General features: G+C 43.6%; 1 non-coding gene across 1 annotated transcript; it reads left to right on the forward strand.

The window, feature by feature from the left end:
* Positions 1–8,275: 8,275 nt before the first annotated feature.
* Trnas-cga (transfer RNA serine (anticodon CGA)) lies at positions 8,276–8,350 on the forward strand. The gene has a single exon. It is a non-coding gene; the product is annotated as a tRNA-Ser (tRNA).
* The last annotated feature ends 13,333 nt before the right edge of the window (positions 8,351–21,683 follow it).

The raw sequence follows: 21,683 nt of genomic DNA on the forward strand, positions 1-21,683 counted from the left end.
CTCTGCCAGCCACTTGAGTGTGAACTCTATAGTACTCATGTGGAGGTAGACAGGAGCTTCGCATTCGCTTGCCTGAAACACTGCGTCCTCATCGCTGCACAATGAGTGAGATTTTCAGCACGGGAAGAGGGTAAGGTGATTTAGAGGTTTCAGAGTAAAAATGGAATATTACTGTCGAAGCAGCGCTTATTTTGATATTGTTTTATTAGGCAATCAGTTTCAACGTTCCAATCATGTCATCTTCAGGCCATTTTCTGTTAACTGACAAATGTCATTGGATTATGCATTCACATCATGTTGCACATTCATACTACATTTTTCAATACAACCTGAACAGTTTACATCATTAATTGTTTCTTTTACTTAAATACACTGAAGAGCCAAAGAAACTGGTACACCTGCCTAATGTCGTGTACGGCCTCCGCGATCACGCAGAAGAGCCGCAACACGAAGTGGCATGGACTCGGCTAATGTCCTGAGTAGTGCTGGAGGGAATTCACACCATGAATCCTCAGGATTGACCATAAACCCGTAAGAGTACGAGGGGGTGGAGATCTCTTCGGAGCAGCACGTTGCAAGGCATTCCATATATCCTCCATAATGCTCAAGGCTGGGGTGTCTGGTGGCCAGCGGAAGTGTTTAAATTCAGAACATTGTTCCCGGAGCCACTCTGTAGCAGTTCGGGACGTGTGGAATGTCGCATTGTCCTGCTGGAATTGCCCAAGCCCATGGGAATGCACAATGGACATGAAAGGATACAGATGATCAGACACGATGCTTACGTACGTGTCACCTGTCAGTCATATCTACATGTATAAGGGGTCCCATACCACTCCAACCGCACAGGATCCACACCATTACAGACTCTCCATCAGCTTGAAGAGACACCTGCTGGCATGCAGAGTCCATAGATTAATCTGGTTGTCTCCATACTTGTAGATATCCATCCCCTCGATAATCTTTGGATCAAGACTCGTCCGACAAGGCAACAAGTTTCCAGTCATCAAAAGTCCAATGTAGGTGTTGTCGAACTCAGACGAGGCGTGAAGCTTTGTGTCATGCAATCATCAAGGGTACACCAGTGGGTGTTGAGCTCCGAAAGCGAATATCGATGATATTTCGTTGAATTCTTCGCACGCTGACACTTATTATTGGCCCAGCATTGAAATCTGCAGCAATTCGCGGAAGGGTTGCACTTCTGGCAATATGAACGATTCTCTTCAGTGGTCGTCGCTCCCGTTCTTGTAGAATCTTTTTCCGGCCACAGCGATGTCCGAGATTTGATGCTTTACCGAATTCCTGATATTCACGGTACAACGCTACCTCAGAGATGCTGTGACCCATGGCTCGTGCTCTGGCTATAACACCCCGTTCAAACTCACTTAAATCTTGATAACCTGCCGTGGTAGCTGCAGTAAGCGACCTAACAACTGCGCCAGACATTCGTTGTCTTATTTAGGCGTTGCCAACCTCAGCCCCGTATTCTGCCTGTTTACAATCTCTGTAATTGAATACGCATGCCTACACCAGTTTCTTCGGCGCTTCAGTGTGTTTTAATATGTATCACTTGTTTCATTTATGAGAAGGTATGTGATGTGTGACGTCCACCTCTGTGTTTATTTGCTGTCTTGTAAATTTATGGGTTTAAAGATGATGTGATGAGAAGGTAGAAACTGGTTGCCTAATAAAACAATGTGAAGGTAATGGCTGTTGGTTCAGTATAATTGCATTTCATCGACCAGCCGCTGCCCCACATTCCTGACCCCCAAGGTATAGTTGAATGTATTGTCTGAGAGCAAGGTCTTTTAGAAAAGGGGAAAAAGGTAGAAGTGTTGTGCGAAATGAACAGTGTTTTACTAGCGTTATTTAAATGCGTTACATTTGTCTGCGTTTTAAGACTTTATCTTAGTACGTTAGTTAACCGATGACGATGACAGCTCAGTGAGTAGCTGAATGTTTGAATATTCTAAATAGTCTGACGCGCGAAGGAAACAGAGAGACATTTATCGAGAGCAGTGAACCAACCTCTTGTCAGGCTACGGCAGAGGCCAGGTCCCATGTGGCGGCGTCCGGCATCGGCAAAATGGCGGCCGCAGTCGCAGCTGCGTTGGCAGCTAAATCACCGGTGATCCAGCGGCTGAGCGACCGCTGTCATTGGCCGCCGCCACCCGCTGACGAATGGTGATTATGAATGTTGCCGACCAGCGCACGCGTGACTAATGGCGCCCGCCGATGGACGGCCGCTCTGCGCCAGGGCTCGCCGCTGCTTCATCCACCCCGTGCCGTATCCTACGATTAGCTGCAGCGCCGGGCTGTAAAGTGCCGCGCACAGTACATCGCGCCGCTGGTAGCCACAGCAGCGGGCGAGCTCCACAGCGCCTCGCATCTGGGTCAAGTATCGTCGCTGCGACTGCTCGCTAGAATAGAGGTATTACATGCGATCAAAAGTATCCGGGCACTTGGCTGAAAATGACTTAAAAGCTCGTGGCACGATCCATCGGTAATTCTGGAATTTAATATGGTTATGGCCCACCCTTAGCCTTGCTGACAGCAGGCATACGTTCAATCACGTACTGAAAGGTTTCTTGGTGAATGGCAGCCAATTCTTCACGAAGCGCTTCATTGTGGTGAGGTATCGATGTCGGTCGGTGAGGCCTCGCACGAAGTCGGCGTTCCAAAACATCCCAAAGGTGTTCTATAAGACTCAGGTCAGAACTCTGTGCAGGAAAGTCCATTACAGGGATGTTATTGGCGTGTAACCACTCCGCCACAGGCCGTGGATTATGAACAGGTGCTCGATCGAGTTGAAAGATGCAGTCGCCATTCCCGAATCGCTCTTCAACAGTGGGAAGCAAGAAGATGCTTAAAACATCAATGGAGGCCTGTGCTGTGATAGTGCTACGCAAAACAACATGAAAAACACGACCACAACGTAACACTAGCGCCTCCGAATTTCACTGTTGGCACTACACACGCTGGCAGATGACGTTCACCGGGAATTGCCTCCCGTACCCGCACCCTGCCATCGGGTCGCCACATTCTCTACCGTGATTCGACAATCCACACAACGTTTTTCCATAGTTCAGTCGCCCAATGTTTGCCCTCCTTACACCACGCGAGGCGTCGTTTGGCATTTACCGACGTGATGTGTTTCTTATGAACAGCCGCTCGACCTTGAAACCCACGTTTTCTCACCTCCCGCCTAATTCTCATAGTAATTGCAGTGGATCGTCATGCAGTTTGTAATTCCTGTGTGATAGTCTGGATATATGTCTGCCTGTTATGCATTACGACCCTCTTCAACTGTCGGCGGTCGCCTGTACGCTTTTGTGCTGTACGTGTTCCTTCACGTTTGCACTTCACTATCACATCGGAAACAGTGGACCTAGTAATGTTTGTTGTTATGGTCTTCAATCCAGAAACTGGTTTGATGCAGCTCTCCATGCTACTGTATCCTGTGCAAGTTTCTTCATCTCCCAGTACCTACTGCAACCTACATCCTTCTGAATCTGCTTAGTGTATTCATCCCTTGGTCTCCCTCTACGATTTTTAACCTCAACGCTGCCCTCCAGTACTAAATTGGTGATCCCTTGATGCCTCAGAACATGTCTTACCAACCGATCCCTTCTTATAGTCAAGTTGTGCCACAAACTTCTCTTCTCCCCAATTTTATTCAATACCTCATCATTAGTTATGTGGTCTACCCACCTAATCTTCAGCATTCTTCTGTAGCACCACATCTCGAAAGCTTCTATTCTCTTCTTGTCCAAACTACACTTCCATACATGGCTACACTCAATACAAATTCTTTCAGAAACAGCTTCCTGACACTTAAAATCTATACTCGATGCTAACAAACCTCTCTTCTTCAGAAACGCTTTCCTTGCTATTGCCGATCTACATTTTATATCCTTTCTACTTCGACCATCGTGAGTTATTTTGCTCCCCAAATAGCAAAACTCATTTACTACTTTAAGAGTCTCATTTCCTTATCTAATACCCTCAGCATCACCCGATTTAATTAGACTACATTCCATTATCCTCGTTTAGCTTTTGTTGCTGTTCATCTTATATCCTCCTTTCAGGACACTGTCCATTCTGTTCAGCTGCTCATCCACGTCCTTTGCTGTCTCTGACAGAATTACAATGTCATCGGCGAATCTCAAAGTTTTTATTTCTTCTCCATGGATTTTAATTCCTACTCCGAATTTTTCTTTTGTTTCCTTGACTGCTTGCTGAATATACAGATTAAATAACATTGGGGAGAGGCTACACCCCTATCTCACTCCCTTCCCAACCACTGCTTCCCTTTCATGCCCCTCGTCTCTTATAACTGCCATCTGGTTCCTGTACAAATTCTACCCCTGCCACTTTCAGAATGTGAAAGAGTGTATTCCAATCAACATTGTCAAAAGTTTTCTCTAAGTCTACAAATGCTAGAAACATTGGCTTGCCTTTCCTTAATCTATTCTCGAAGATAAGTCGTAGGGTCAGTATTGCCTCACGTGTTCCAACATTTCTACGGAATCCAAACTGATCTTCCCCGAGGTCGGCTTCTAGCAGTTTTTCCATTCGTCTGTAAAGAATTATTGTTAGTACGTTCCAGCCGTGGCTTATTAAACTGATAGTTTGGTGACTTTTACATCTGTCAGCACCTGCTTTCTTTGGGATTGGAATTATTTTATTCTTCTTGAAGTCTGAGGGTATTTCACCTGTCTCATACATCTTGCTCACCAGATGGTAGATTTTTGTCAGGTCTGGCTCTCCCAAGGCTGTCAGTAGTTCTAGTGTAATGTTGTCTACTCCCGTGGCCTTGTTTCGACGTAGGTCTTTCAGTGCTCTGTCAAACTTTCATCTTCTTCTGTCTCCTCTTCCATTTGCATAATATTGTCCTCAAGAACCACGCCTTGTATAGACCCTCTTTCCACCTTTCTGCTTTCCCTTCTTTGCTTAGAACTGGGTTTCCATCTGAGCTCTTGATATTCATGCAAGTTGTTCTTCTTTCTCCAAAGGTCTCTTTAATTTTCCTGTAGGCAGTATCTATCTTACTCCTAGTGATACATGCTTCTACATCCTTACATTTGTCCTCTAGCCAACCCTGCTTAGTCATTATGATGTTTAGGAGTGTGGAAATCGCGTACAGACGTTTGACGCATCTGATACCCAATCATCTGACCACGTTCGAAGTCCGTGAGTAATGTGGAGTTCCCCATTCTGCTCTCTCACGATCTCTAATGACTTTTGAGGTCGCCGATACGAAGCTCCAGGCAGTAGGTGGCAGCACAATGCACCTAATATGAAAAACGTATGTTTTTTGGGGTATCCGGATACTTTTGATCACATAGCATATTTATGAGGCCCCGCTGCAGGTGCATAATCACACGTCTTGAAATCCTGTTCTCTTCTTCAATACGTGAACAACTTACCTGTTCCAGCACATCTAGCATGGTAGGACAGTGCTGCAAAAGCAACGAAAGTAGCATGCCAGATTTAAAAGACAGCAAACCTCCAAGACTGATATCATTTTACATATGTACGTAATTTAGGGCGCACTTCAATGCGAGATGCTTTTAATACGAGGCGCGTTTTTGAAGTATGTACCATTGTAAAATAAAATAAAAAACCAATACAGTGTTACAACTACTTTATATTTATGTGAAAGCGTGGAACTTAATGTACTTCTATACATAATATCCATCAATATTAAGGCACTTACTACATCTTACGACCTGTTCTTGAAATCCGTCCTCTCAAGAATCTGCCTCTCTTTTATTTTTAGCAGCCCTGTACTGACGTTTTGACATCGTCATCTTGCTCGTACCGCTGACCGGCAAAGTGCTTCATTAATTCAACAACAAACGGTTGTCACTGAGCATGCTATTCCTATTCTTTTTGATTGCACAGTGAAGTCTCTCAAAGATCTTACAACACTGTCTGTATTGACTGTGCTACCCAGAGGCAAGCTGGTGGAGGCTCTATAATGGTGTGGGGCGTGTGCAGTTGGAGTCATATGGGATCGCTGATACGTCTAGATACGACTCTGACAGGTGATACGTACGTAAGCGTCCTGTTTGATCATCTGCATTCACTCATGTCCATTGTGCATTCCGACGGACTTGGGCAATTCCAGCAGGTCAATGCGACCCTCCCACACGTCCAGAATTGCTACAGAGTGGCTCTAGAAACACTCTTCTGAGTTCAAACACTTCCGCTGGCCACCGGACTCCCCAGACATGAACAGTATTGCCTTGCAAAGTTTTGTTCAGAAGAGATCTCCACCCCCTTGTACTCCTACAGACTTATGGACATCCCTGCAGGATTCATGGTGTCGATTCCCTAAAGCACTACTCCAGACGTTATTAGAGTCCATGCCATATTGTGTTGCGGCATTCTGCGTGCTCGCGGTGTCCCTATACAATATTATGCAAGTGTACCAGTTTCTTTGGCTTTTCAGTGGATAAGATGCTCTTCTAACTTGTAAGCAACTACCGACAAAGTACCTTTCATCCTGTTTGTTGGAAGAAGAGATACAGACAGACAGGTCCGCCTTATGGCGCTAGGCTGACTTAGTAGACGAGTATATGAGTCATTATTCAGTATTACGGGGGCAGGAAAAAATTGTGTGAAAATTGAGACTGTGTCAAGATTAACTACAAATGCCTCGGTTCAAGAATCTCTCTTAGACAAAGCAAATTAAGAGGCTTATATTCAGGTGTTCTTCACTACTGAATAAGGCTTAAACCCCCGTCACGGAAGCGTTGCTGCGAAGTTAGTGCCATTAGGCGATCTAGTAAAATCATAAAGCTGAACAGGGAAATGGTAACAAAGCCGTCACAAGTTTGTGTTGTGATGTATAGATCACAGCAGCTCCCACAGTACGCTTATGGTCACGAAGCTCGCCGTCCAGTGGCCATGTATGTCCCCTTCATCTTACATTGCTATTCAAATGGCTCTGAGCACTATGGGACTTAACATCTATGGCCATCAGTCCCCTAGAACTTAGAACTACTTAAACCTAACTAACCTGAGGACATCACACACATCCATGCCCGGGGCAGGATTCGAACCTGCGACCGTAGCAGTCGCGCGGCGCCGGACTGAGCGCCTAGAACTACATTGCTATTATTGTTTGCAATTTGGACATGGCAGGAAACAATGCAGAAGTAACGCAAGATGTGTGTACTGCGCAGATCCACAAAGAAGTGATGTTTGTAGGAGGGCCGATCAATAAACCGCTATTCAGTGTACCGATGATCAAAATACCCTGTCTCGAACGTGTCCAATGTATCTCAAACCCGAGGAAATTAACAAAACTCTGCCTCTCAATAACGTAACCTTTAGAGAAGCAGCATTTGTGTTTGTAAAGAAACTTTATGAGAAGGCAATTATTTTTCCCCAAACATAAGGCGACAGGGTACAAGATTCCTCCCCTTTCCGACTCAACACCGGTTAAATGTAAATACCGTCACCACCAACTGCGACCTGCAGCAATCAACCCGTGCCATGATGACAACACCGCAGACATCAAGAACGGTGGTTCGACTGGATTCACCGCCGACACCGCCTTCCGCTCCTCTAATACAGCATGTCTAAGTACACCATCAGAAACGCATCAATTCTATGGAACATATCGAGGCTCCAACCAAAGTACAGTCTTCCTGAACCAACTGTACCAACCAGAATTTTGTCATCCTCTTGCTCCAGTTGGTCGCAGCCCTTACCCACCACAATATCAAAGACTCAACCAACAAAGTGATGTTGTGAACTAGCTCGTTAATAACGTATTAAGTATAATATAGACATTTCTGCCATCACTGAAACATGGTTCAAACCGAACTAACTGTTTGCGCTACCTGGCTAATGTGTCAATAGGGAAAAGAGATGTTGACTAAGGCGGTGCAGCGGTCCCGGTGAATCACTCTTCTGTTGCCCGTACTGGCATTCAGCACGATAAATTGCAAATGGTGGGTATTCGCCTACGGATCAAGGACGTTCATCTGCATTTGGTCTCAAGATGCAAAGCACTTAATGACATACTTTCCAAACACCAGTTGACAACAATAATTGAGTTCCCAGAATGAGATTTTCACTCTGCAGCGGAGTGTGCGCTGATATGAAACTTCCTGGCAGATTAAAACTGTGTGCCCGACCGAGACTCGAACTCGGGACCTTTGCCTTTCGCGGGCAAGTGTTCTACCAACTGAGCTACCGAAACACGACTCACGCCCGGTAATCACAGCTTTACTTCTGCCAGTGATTACCGGGCGTGAGTCGTGTTTCGGTAGCTCAGTTGGTAGAGCACTTGCCCGCGAAAGGCAAAGGTCCCGAGTTCGAGTCTCGGTCGGGTACACAGTTTTAATCTGCCAGGAAGTTTCAATAATTGAGTTCATCGGCAAAACCCTTCCACTACTAGAGGACTTTAACGGCTACCATGCACTACGAGGCTGCAGAAATGCTTACGCAGTGGGGAAAGTACTTATGGATGTATTAAATTAGGAAAACCTTATAGTAACTAAGTGGTGGTTCACCAGCACGAACAGGCGGATCAAACGAATCCCGACGTTAGCATACCCTCGTAGCATCCCCTGCACAGTCTGCAAAAAAAAAAAAAACGATACCGAATACTTCAGGTTCGGGTAACTTGACAAATCAAATATTAATAAACGCACCACCTAGGGAGACTGCCAAACACGCAGTCAGCCAGAAATGGGGAACAAACCAAGCCAACTTTAACCCGTACGAAACACTATCATCGATCATCGAAACTGAGGATTCCGAAGGAGACTACGGGATCTTGGTATCGCTTATCATTGAAGCAGCGGAAGTCTCAATACCTCAAAAAGGACGTAAGCGGAGTATTTATAGGTCGTCCCCTTGTTTGTGAGATCAGAAATGCGACGCAGTCGTCTTGGAACGAAGGGAAGCATTAAGGAACTACAGAGCCCACGCTAATGACATCAGCTTAATTGCTGTTAAGAAAACACAAGCTGCAGCCAAGAAAATATTCAAGTACAAAAGAAGAAGGTCCCGGCAAAATTGCTGCACTATAGCCTCCAAAGAAACAAAGGAACCAGGATTTTGAATGTAACAAGGAACGTAAAAAAACCGTCTCACACTGGACATGCAACCATACGGCGAACTTTTAGAAGCATTCTTCTATAAGATAGCCCCATCTGACAAGGAAGAGGAGGTGCGTAAGGAAGAGGACAACCCTTTTCGCTGGAAGAACTCCAGATTGTGCTCTTTCGACGGAAGAGTACTGCATCTGGCCCAGATTATACTGACTACCTAATGCTACGGCGCATCCCACGCATGGGGAAACTGCTGCTGCTCAAACATTGAAATAGCGTATGGATTCAGATTAAAATCGACTTGCTGGAAACATGTCGTGTCCTCTCCAGCCACAAATTGGGGAAATGATGCCATAAACCAGAGTCGTATAAGCTTATCACCTCAGTACTTGTTTAGCGAAGGTAATGCGAGAGCATTATTAAGCAGCGTTTAGAATGATGGTATGAAAACAAGAAAATATTGCAGCAAAAACTTGTGTTAGGCGTGTGCGGTCGGTTGAGCCATTTTAAACACGAATACACAAGCCCAGCGGGTGAAGGTACTTTGGAAGCGTATGGAGTACGCGACCATAAGGCTACAACTACAATATTTAGAAACTGAACTTACTTTAAAAACGCTTAAAAACGTTGTGGACATACCTAGTAGCGACCACAGCGAAACATTGTCATAAAATTTGTAAGAAAATCTAAAGAGATTCTAGTCGGATGTAAAGTATACACAATTAAAATCTTTAATACGTGATGGAAATGGTAATGTTACTGACTAAAGCTTCATTAAAGCAGTTACCAAGCACGTTTTTCCGAAATCCCTTCATTAAAGAAGGTGCTGTAAATGATTGAGAATTCGAATGAAGAACAACTGCCCACATGAGCCGTTTCGAAGTAGATAACCTCGGTGTAGTCAGGTCTTCTGGTCCACACTTTGTACCAGTTAGGTTTGTTTCGCAGTATCCTCAAGAAACAGTTCTATTTTCGGCAGTTACGTACAAACGCTCACTCGACGAAGGATTCTTACCTAAAGAATGAAAGTTGCATCCACTGAATTATGAACCCATGTCATTGATTCCGATTTGTAGAAGCATTCTGGAATATCTACGGCGTTTCAGCAGTATCAAATGGCTCGAAGAAAACGATCTGTTAACACACAACCAGCTCGTAATTCGTCTTTTAATGAAATAGCATGACTATGGGTTACCGTCTCAGTTGTTTAACTGTATTCGTGGTTTCCTTTCAGAAAGTTCGTGATTCTTAGTTATCAACGGGTAGTCATTTAATGAAACCAAAGTTATTTATTGTTTCCCCAGGGAAGTGTTATAGGTCCGCTGTTCGTTATATAAACGATTTAAGAGACAATGTGAAGAGCCCTCTTATGTTTTTCACACGTAACGATGTCGTTTACCGTCAAGTAAGGTCATCACAAGAGCAAAACGAATTACAAAATGTTTTTGACAAGAATGCTGCAGGATGCATAAGTAGCACTTGAGCCTAGCCAACTAAATTACATGTTCTCCATACGAATATTGAAAAAGTTCCGTTACATTTCCATTACAGAACTCGTATCACAAATTTAAAGGTTGCCAAGTCAACTAAACACCTAGGAATTACAACTGCGAATAACTTAAGTTGGAACCATAGCATGGAAAATGTTTCCAGGAAGGCAAATCAGTGAATTTATTTCATTGACGAAATGCTCTGGAGATTCAAAAAATCTGCTAAAAAGACTGCCTACTGTACGCTTGTCCTTTCTCTTCTGGAACATTGCTGTGCGGTATGGGATTCTTACTCGATAGGATTGACGGAGGACATCGAAACATTTCAAGGAGCAGTTCGTTTCGTGTTATCACGAAATTGGGGAGAGTTACGGTGTAAATCACTAAAAGAAGGGAGTTTTTCGTTGCAGATAGATCACTGCGCAAAATTTCAATTACCACCTTTCGCGACCGAATACCGAATTGTTTTGTTGACTCCTACCTATACAGGACCCCTGTAATAAAATAAAAGCTCGCATGTAAAGGTGTAGATATTTATTTTCCCGACGCGCTGTTCCAGAGAAGTCGTTTAGAAATAGACAGAAAGTGATTCTATGAACCCTATGTCAAACATTTCAGTGTGAACGGCAGAGTATTCATGTGGTGGTATCCTATCTTACAGGCACGTCTTGGAATATATTATATGGCTTTCTGTCTCTCGTAGTTTCCAGGGCATATAGTATTCGTTTTTGGAAATATTAAACACAATAAATGTAATATTTGCGCAAGGGATGACATGTAAGTGGAGGAGCTAGAGATCAAATTAAGTCTCACAAATGACACAATGTCTGGAATTTGGATTACATAGCATTGCAAGAGAGCTACTGTCGCTCATTTATGTGTAATGTAGTACACTTATACACAATGTTTCTATTCACAATCTACGGACAGAGTTAAGCAGTGTGAATACTACACTAACTTGCCTACGAGCAGCCACCGTACTAGTACACCACAGCACGTTGAACACACTACCACTTTAATCGTACGGCTAACTAGGCTTACAAATTTTAATTACCAGTAGTTGGGGTTGGGTTGTTTTAGGGGGAAGAGACCAAACAGCGAGGTCATCGGTCTCATTGGATTAGGGAAGGACGGGGAAGGAAGTCGGCCGTGCCGTTTGAAAGGAACCATCCCAGCATTTGCCTGGTGCGATTTAGGGAAATCACGGAAAACCTAAATCAGGATGGCCGGACGCGGGATTCAACCGTCGTCCTTCCGAATGCGAGTCCAGTGTAATTACCAGTAGTCGGGCTTCTTGTAGTAAGGAATAACTGCTTGAATGTTATAGAGGACAGCGCCTAACTCAAAAGAGCTATTTGAAGAATGTAGTACAAAGACACAGACAACATACAAAAAGCGTCTAACACAGACTGCTTGAAGCTGAATTCCAATGGCTCCGTCATAATGGATTACTACCTTTCAAGTTGAAGGGTAGCGCAGCGATAAACAAAGCGGACTGTCCTATATTCTGGAGGAGTGGAAACAATTGCACTGACAAGTTTATTTCAAAGTGTTCAAATGAAAACAGCTATATACCGCACTTTAATAGCTGAGGCAGCTGCGTTTGAAGTCAAATGATTCAGAGTCGCTGTGCGCTCTTATACCGTAAAGATGATTGTTTTCAGTTAAACACTTTGTAATAAACTTGTCAGTGCAATGGCTTCCACTCCTCCACAATATAGGACAGTCTGCTTTGTTTATCGCTGCGCCAGCTCTCAGCTTGATGGGAAGTAATCCATTATGGCGGAGCCACTGTTGTCACACATGCCTTTGCAGTCCCTGTGTCCTTTTATCTGGAAACTACCCATAAATGCGAAATTATCTGCTGTGATTGTATAACAGTAAATTAAGTACTAATTTGAAACAAATTGTACTTGGATCCATATGTTTGACTGCGCAGGCCGTAGCTCCTCTCCATCAACCATTTTGATCCAGTGACACGTTTCTGGTGTGCAGCATCTTCTGTCTTTCACAATGACTTCCCAAATAACCTTCTCAGTCCGAAATATTCTACTGCATTGCTTTTAGTCCGTTACCGACGAAATCGAAGTTCTTCCTGGTGAGCAGGCAAGTTACAGGACATCGAACTTGACAGGGCACACTTTGTTCATTGAACATTGTTTAATCAGCACACATCAGAAAAAAGTACAATAAAACAAGCAAAATACTGAGAAAAAAACACGTAGTTAGTTCAAGGACGAGCACAAATATACAGTTACACTATTTGATCAAGAATATCCGGCCACCTGGCTGAAAATGACCGGCCTCCATCGGTAATGCTGGAATTCAGTATGGTTTTGTCCCACCCTTAGCCTTGATGACAGCTTACACTCTCGCAGGCATATTTTCAATCAGGTGCTGGAAGGTTTCTTGAGGAATGGCAGCCCATTCTTCATGGAGTGCTGCACTGAGGAGAGGTATCGATGTGTGTCGGTGAGGCCTGGCAAGACGTCAGATTCAGGTCAGGACTGTGTGAAGGGCAGTCCATTGCAGGTTTGTTATTGTCGTGTTACCACTCCGCCACAGGCCGTGAATTATGAACAGGTGGTCGATCGTGTTGAAAGATGCAATCGCCGATCCCGAACTGCTCTTCAACAGTGGGAAGCAAGAAGATGCTTAAAACATCAATGGAGGCTTGTGCTGTGATAGTGCTACGCAAAACAATAAGGTGTTCAGGTCCCTCCACGAAAAACACGACCACACCATAGCGCCACCGCCTCCGAATTTTACCGTTGGCAGTACACACGCTGGCAGATGACGTTCACCGGGAATTCGCCATACCCACACACTGCCATCGGATAGCGACATTGTGTACCACACAACGTTTTTCCACTGTTCAATCGTCCAATGTTTACACTCCTTACACCAAGCGAGGCGTCGTTTGGCATTTAGCGGTGTGATGTGTGGCTTATGAGCAGCCGCTCGAACATGAAATCCAAGTTTTGTCACCTCCCGCCTAACTGTCGTAGTACTTGCAGTGGATCCTGATGCAGTTTGGAATTCCTATGTGATAGTGTCTGCCTATTACACGTTTCGAACCTCTTCAACAGTCGGCGGTTTGTGTCAGTCAACAGTCAAGGTTCAAATGGTTCAAATGGCTCTGAGCACAATGCGACTTAACTTCTGAGGTCATCAGTCGCCTAGAACTTAGAACTAATAAAACCTAACTAACCTAATGACATCACACACATTCATGCCAGAGGCAGGATTCGAACCTGCGACCGTAGCAGTTACGCGATTCCAGACTGAAGCGCCTAGAACCGCACGGCCACAACGGCCGGCTGTCAAGGTTGGCCTGTGCGCTTTTGTGCTGTACGTGCCCCTTCACGTTTCCACTTCACTATCACATCAGAAAAAGTGGATCTACGGATGTTTATGAGTGTGGAAATCCCGCGTGCAGACGGGTGACACAAGTTCAAAAATGGCTCTGAGCACTATGGGACTTAATATCTGAGATCATCACTCCCCTAGACTGAGAGCTACTTAAACCTAACTAACCTAAGGACATCACACACATCCATGCCCGAGGCGGTACTCAAACCTGCGACCGTAGCAGCAGCGCGGTTCCGGACTGAAGCGCCTAGAAAGTCTCGGCCACAACGGCCGGCGGTGACACAAGTCACACACAATCACCTGACCACGTTCGAAATCCGTGAGTTCCGCGGAGTTCCCCATTCTGCTCTCTCAAGATATCTAATGACTACTGACAAGGGAACCTCCCCATCGCACCCCCCTCAGATTTAGTTATAAGTTGACACAGTGGATAGGCCTTGAAAAACTGAACACAGATCAATCAAGAAAACAGGAAGAAGTTGTGTGGAACTATGAAAAAAATAAGCAAAATATACAAACTGAGTAGTCCATGTGCAATATATGCAACATCAAGGACAGTCTGAGATCAGGAGCGCCGTGGTCCCGTGGTTAGCGTGAGCAGCAGTGGAACGAGAGATCCTTGGTTCAAGTTCTCCCTCGAGTGAAAAATTTAATTTCTTTATTTTCGCAGTTATGATCTGTCCGTTCGTTCATTGACGTCTTTGTTCACTGTAATAAGTTTAGTGCTGTGTTTTGCGACCGCACCGCAAAACCGTGCGATTAGTAGACGAAAGGGGAACCGAAAATATTTGATCGCAAGGTCATAAGTCAACCGATTCCTCCACAGGAAAACACGTCTGATATATTCTATACGACACTGGTGACGGCATGTGCGTCGCATGACAGGAATATGTTGTCGACCCACCTAACTTGTACACTTGGCGAATAGGTAAAAAGATTCTTCTACCTTTCCCGATTTAGGTTTTCTTGTGGATGTGATAATCACTCCCAAAAAAGTGATGAAAACATAAGAGTTTGTCACATAAACTGCAACAAATGACTGCAACAGTCGCACAGTTTTCCCTGTGCTCTGTCAAAACATATGTTTTTAACGTTTTCAAAATTTTCCGTGTGTAGACCGTCAAATCCTGGATATGTCCAAGCAAATCTGAACATGTCCTGGAATTTTGGAGAACGACGTTGATTGTGTGTGTGTGTGCGCCTGAACTTTGATAATTGTCTGAAAATAAAAAATTAAAATTTTCACTGGGGGAAGATTCGAACCAAGGACCTCGGGTTCCACAGCTGCTCACGCTAACCACAGGACCACGGCGCTACTGAGGTTGTACTGTACTTAATGTTACATATCCTGAGCATGGACTACTCAATTTGTATATTTTGCTTATTTTTTTCATAGTTCCACACAACTTCTTCCTGTTTTCTCGATTGATCTGTGTTCAGTTTTTCAAGGCCTAACCACTGTGCCAACTTATAACTAAATCTGAGGGGGGTGCGATAGGGAGGTTCCCTTGTGAGGTCGCTGATATGCAGTACCTGGTAGTAGGTGGCAGCACAATGCACCTAATATGAAAAATGTATGTTTTTGGGGGTTTTCGGATACTTTTCATCATTTAGTGTATATTTATCATGGTGATGGCATCCATTCCTGTGGTGGTAAGAGGTACAAGCAATGTTTCACTATGAGAAAATCTCATTTCTCTTTATACACGCGACTGAAAACGCACTACCGTCTCTGCTGTTGGGACTTTTTCCACCTGCAAAACAGTTATTGACGTCCATCCGCATTGACTACTGGATACGTTGCTCTCTCGCAGCAGTCGTTTATCGCGTTACGAGAAGTACTGCGCCCACCACTAGCCGCCCCTTCTCTGCCATTTGTGTCAGACTCTGCCATTTGTGCCAGACTCTGCCACTCGGCCATTTGTGCAGAGCCGCGTCCGTCCCACCGTTCACTACTCGATCGCCAAAGTTCAGCTGTTTGAAGTCAGGCATAACTAACCCGGAGTTCCTGTTCCATTCGCCATTGATCCACCGCCGTTTCTGGACGATGTCTATTTACCCTTACGCAGTCAAGATTACTCTCTGCTAGCACCTTGTCACCGGGTGTTACCACTTTTCGTTCTTTTCTGAGCGTTACTGAATTCACGTCCCCTCCTGGATTTTATAAAAACACGAAAGTATGAGAAACCTACTCATTAGTAATTAGGAACAATTAATAACCAGATTTCTTCTGTTCTTCGGTGGTCTTACCCCCCCCCCCTCCCTCCCTCCCAGCTTCATTGTGAGGGCTGGTGAAAAACATCCCAGCTGTGTTAGACAGGTCTACAACTGAGAGCGTTTACTATTGCACTGGTAGGGATAAAGAAAGAACTTTGTAGCATAAATCGTGACAACGTGAGTTTGTGAATCGAATATCATTGCTACGAACTGCTCCTACAAGATGTCACAGTTTCTAATGGAGGAGACTCGAACGAGATACAGTGTTTAATATTCCTTCAACTAAGACTTTACTGGAATGCTAGGTCAGGCAGATGAAGCAGAAGGATGTGTGAGTGAATCACCTGTGTTCACTTGGTGTCCGAAAATTTAACTACTTGAAATTTACAAACCATCTGCTTAAGATTCAGGTTCCTCATAAGAAACGTTAATGATATCAAAATGCTAATGTTATAAAAGGTTAAAATAAAATATGTAATTTATTAAAAACAAGTATCGTGTTATTTAGAAATCAACTACTCTGCAGAGAACTGCCTAATTCAAAAGTTTTCTGTAACTTTTGAACAAGGAGTTTATGAAACAATTTCTTATAGTTTCCTGCGTCTTTTTTATAATGTAGAGAGGAAACATCTCCAGTAAAGAGTTACACATGTCTTCGAATAATAAAAGAAATCGAGAATTAGTTTGTTCTTTCCTTGAAACAACTCATGCGGTGAACCGCGCTTCTCTCGGTGGGAAACATTGGCGCAATATGGCGATACAGTGATATGAATTCTTTGTGTCGTAACCCATTCGTTTTAAGTAAACTGAAGTAGAAGGATTGACACATTTGAAACGCAATGTAAATCAGTAAGGTTACGGTGTCTAGAGTAGTTTCTGTTACAGCTTTCGCCAGTTTTCCGCAAATGAACATATGCGGTTTCGTATACTCTGCACCACATCTAGTAGGATATATGCGCTGGCATTCATATCAGTACACCACCACCGAGAGCAATAATTTCGAGACTCCCTGGCTCAATGTCATTCTCAAGCAGCACTTGATTTATCATAATTTTGCCCAGACAGTATTTCAATTTGTAGTGTGGAATGCGCTGTAAGACACAAGCCGACAATAAGAGCCCTGTGCCAGTTTCAATGCCCACAACTCGTGCATCGTCCTCATGATCCCAATATTCTCTACAGTCCTAGTCGTACTGCGATAAAAATATTTTTACTTGTGTAACACTGTTGCAGCCATTTGTCTATTTCTGTGTGGTAGTACCTTCCCCCCCCCCCTTTCCCCCTCTCGTCTTCAGCCTCTCCCTAATGCCTCCTGACTAATTTCTTCGCTCAGCTGTGTCTATACAGACAGCTGAAATACTTGCATAAAGTACAGTCGTCTGATTAATGCAACTCTACGATTCACCTGAAAGACTGATTGTGCTCATTGATCGACAGAGAAATTATATTGACCGAAGGGCATTGCGCAGATAGTAGCGATTTAACAGCAATAATGTTACTGTGGATCAATTGCACAGCTGGAGGAAGAGTGGGGGTACTAACATACAATCTACTGTTTTCAGCTAGGTATGAAATAAAATTTATAATCCCAGGAAGCCTTGTAAGAACGGCATATGTTTTTAATCATTGCAAATCACGAGATACAGGGTGCTCATAAGAGAACTTCCCAGATTTTAACTGTATCAAATGGAAGCGTTGTACAGCGCTGGTTGAAGGTCACAACAAAAGAGTAACTTAAACAGTTTCAGATAAAAGTTTGCACCAGTACTGCTTTTCTGTTTTCCCGCTTGCAGCGCCACATACGCAAAATGACGGCTCCTGAGCGTAAGGCGTCTTGTGTCCTACGGTTCGCTAAGAGGGAGTCTGTAATTCCACTTCGACGTAAATAAAAAGTACACTGATCGTACACTTAGTTCCTAACGACCGGAGGTTTGTGTATAAAAGAAGAAAGGGACATCCAAATGTGTCTAAAGAGAATGTTGACTGTGTCAAAATGTCTTACCCCGTAGTCCTAAGAAGTCTATTCGGATGGCAACTCTTGAGCTTCAGTTGCCAATGACGACAGTGTGGAAGGTTTTAAGAAACTTACATGGCCACATGCTTTAAAGTCAGCTGATTATGATGGACGTTATAACTTTGCAAGAGAAGTGTCGCAACGGACAGTTGGCTTTCTTGGTCGTGCCGTCTTCAGTGATCAGGTAACTTTTAATCTAAGCGGGAAGGTAAATACCTTTAGGCCTAATGTTCGCATCTGGGTGGCAGAACATCCTCATGAACTTGCACAAGATCAAAGATATTACACAAAATTAAATGTTTCCTGTGCTGTGTCGCGACGACAAGTGTACAGACAATTTTGTTTTGCGGAAGCTACCATAACAGAGGTGGCTTACTTGGGCATGTTGTAACAATGGCTCTTTCCCCAATTAGAAAGCTATCCTTAAAATTTTATTTGGCTACAGGAAGGCTTGCTCATCACCTAGGTTCGAATCCTGCCTCGGGCATGGATGTGTGTGATGTCCTTAGGTTACTTAGGTTTAAGTAGTTCTAAGTCCTAGGGGACTGATGACCACAGCTGTTAAGTCCCATACTGCTCAGAGCCATTTGAACCATTTCATCACCTAGTGATTGGCCGGAGTTGCCACACAGATTTGAAGAGACTATTCTTTCCATTATTACGGACTTGTTAACCAAACTGTTGGACGAATTCGATTTTAGGTTGTACTTGTTCCGCATAACTAAAGTTCACATATTGAACATTTGTAAGAAAAACTGTTAATTCACCTTCACTTTGATGTGTGATTTGTTGTGAATAGTCTCAATTAAAATGTAATAGCTGTAAAACCTTTCTCCTGTGTGTTTAATATATTGCATTCAATTGCTGTGCAATACTGACAGTTGGTTGGCCCTGTATTGCGCTTGTAACCAGTGTCGTGAAACAAAACTTTAATCTACCAGGAATGCTGAATTTGAAATAATTAAAATTAATCTAATTACTCAGTAAAAACTATTTAACTGAAACACAACACTAAAGTACTTTATGAGAGTTATGGAGCACGAACTGAAATGTCTGACTTGAAATATCTACAAAATTATATACTGCTCAACGCGGAAGAAAATATTTATTTAATATTACCTTCGATGTTCAACGTAAATGAATCTGCTTACTTAGCACAATACCTGAAAACTCTGACTATGTACTGTCTGATGACAACAATGTGAAGTGAGATCTGCCCCGAAGGAAAGTAACTTACCTCATGCTTAGCATACTCGAAAGTAAATTGAAATCAGCAAATGCAGCACCTAAAGAAAAATAATCTGCTTATTACTAAATGTTTCCTTCGCTTGTCAGAAACAATCTGTGGGTGCGTGTGGAGTAAGGTGCGATGCGCACGCGACAAAATATTGAAAAACTTCACTACAAACGATGGAGGAGAGTTTTACTTTAATGAAAGGAGTTCTTGAAAAATTAAATTCTGATTATTGCCAGAAAAAACTGTACGAAATTCACTCATTACAAAATTACGTACATTTAAACCCATTGTGTTCTTTGTGTCATAATAAAAACAAAGAGGTAAAGTTAATACCAATCACGAATGATATTAGTTACTTAAGGTATAAAGATTTTCTTCAATTAAAAGTTCTTACAAACAAACGTTTCATTCTTGCTCGTGCGTTGGTTGCCTTGAAATATTCCTCCAAAACTCCTCTCCATCCATAGTCAAGAAAACATAATAACAGACAATTTTTCATCTTGGTAATAAAATGTTCCAGATAATATATCCAAGATTCACAAGTATCACATCTCCTGCTCTAAAACTCAACTGCTCGCTACTACGTCTCTAATACGAATCCCCTAACGCTGCACCGCTGACTGCGACCAGGCACACAACGGATTACATTAAACACAGAGTCAAGGATCTTACCACTAAGCGCACTGTTGCAACTTTGTCCAAGTACAGTAAAGGTGAATTATTCACAATGCCAGGAAACATGAAAACCTTACATAATATACCACTGAAGGTGGGATGTTCTTTTATGGGCATCCTGTATAATAACAAAAACGCACAGAAATCCGATGGGTCTGGGAGAAATCATAGCAACAATTTCGACGGTATTTTGCTACACCAGAGAGTATCTTCATTCAGTAACGTGGGACCTGCGGCAACAATGACGCCAGCGTCGCATGAATTTGCTTTCTGGAACGACGATAAGCTCATTTTTCTCCTTTCTAATACTATGTCTACCAGTGAGTCTTTGCACCACCACCCCAAAAACCAGAAAACCACTGTCCTTTCTTCGGTGGTGGACTGCAGAGAATCTGCTGCGCTGGTTCCTGTCACGTTGTCTCCGCCTCGCTTTCATTTCATGTCCCGCTATACATGTTCCCCCCAAATTCGCGACCATCGCCCACAAGACACCAAATGTGTATTACTGTCTTCATCTCTCTGCTCACTGGCTGGTCTGATAAAGGATATGTGCAGGGTGTCAGAGTATTGCTGGTTCAAACGAAAGGGCCGGTAGAGGATACTGAAACACGGAAATAATCTTAACAAACACAGGTCTGCAAAACCACGTATTACGCCCGAGTAAAAAAAAAAAAAAAAAAAAAAATCGTATGGAATTGATGGCCTTGTCCGGGGAAGTTCGGCCACCAATTTGCATGTCTTATTTCAGTCGACACCACACTGCGCGCCTTGTGAGCCGCTGGGACAGCACATCACACAGTCCACGAGCGGAGAAAATCTCCAGCCTGGCCGGGAATCGAACCTAGGCTCGCTGCGTGGCAAGCGAACACGTCACCACTGCTTTTTTTTTGTAATCTCATTTTGTTGCTTATTGTTCGTTGCATTTGTTCGGGGCGGACTTCTTACGACACCCGTTGAAGTTCATTGTTGATCCGTTCACTCAGTTTTATTTATTTATTTATTTATTTATTTTTTATTTACAGAGAGCAGCTAATCCTCTGACCGAACACGCCAAGCTACCGTTCTGGTGACTCAGTTAAGGAATGGACGCTTTATAAAACTGTCCTCGAGGATCTAAATTGCACATTTGCACTTGAGCATACGCACGTTACAACAAGTGCTAAAAACGAAAACACTTCGCCTGAAGGCTGCCTTCTGGACGTCTCCTCTTCGATGCCCGAACACGTTAAAGAATCCCAGAGGTGTTTCGACCGCATTGACAATGTGTTCCTGGACTTCGTTGACGCTATCAACATTGATGGAATACACCAAAGCTTTTAAACAACCGAAACACGAAAAGATCCAGCAGGATGAAGTCGGAAGACATGAGTGGCTATGGAATTTGAGAAGCGTGACGGATAGATTGATTAGCTGTCGAAGATTTGTACTATATACTCTATCCGAACGAAAGTGTCCAGGAGCACAATTATGCATGTACCACACAGTATCCTTTCGCCATAAGGAACATCATTCACACTGCACAATAAAGCGTTGGCATAACTACACTTGTGCATACGTCAAATCGGGGAAAGCATTGGTACCCGGAGCTATGTTCAGCATGATCATTT

This window comes from Schistocerca serialis, chromosome 6 (assembly GCF_023864345.2).
Source record: "Schistocerca serialis cubense isolate TAMUIC-IGC-003099 chromosome 6, iqSchSeri2.2, whole genome shotgun sequence".
NCBI classification, from domain to species: domain Eukaryota; kingdom Metazoa; phylum Arthropoda; class Insecta; order Orthoptera; family Acrididae; genus Schistocerca; species Schistocerca serialis.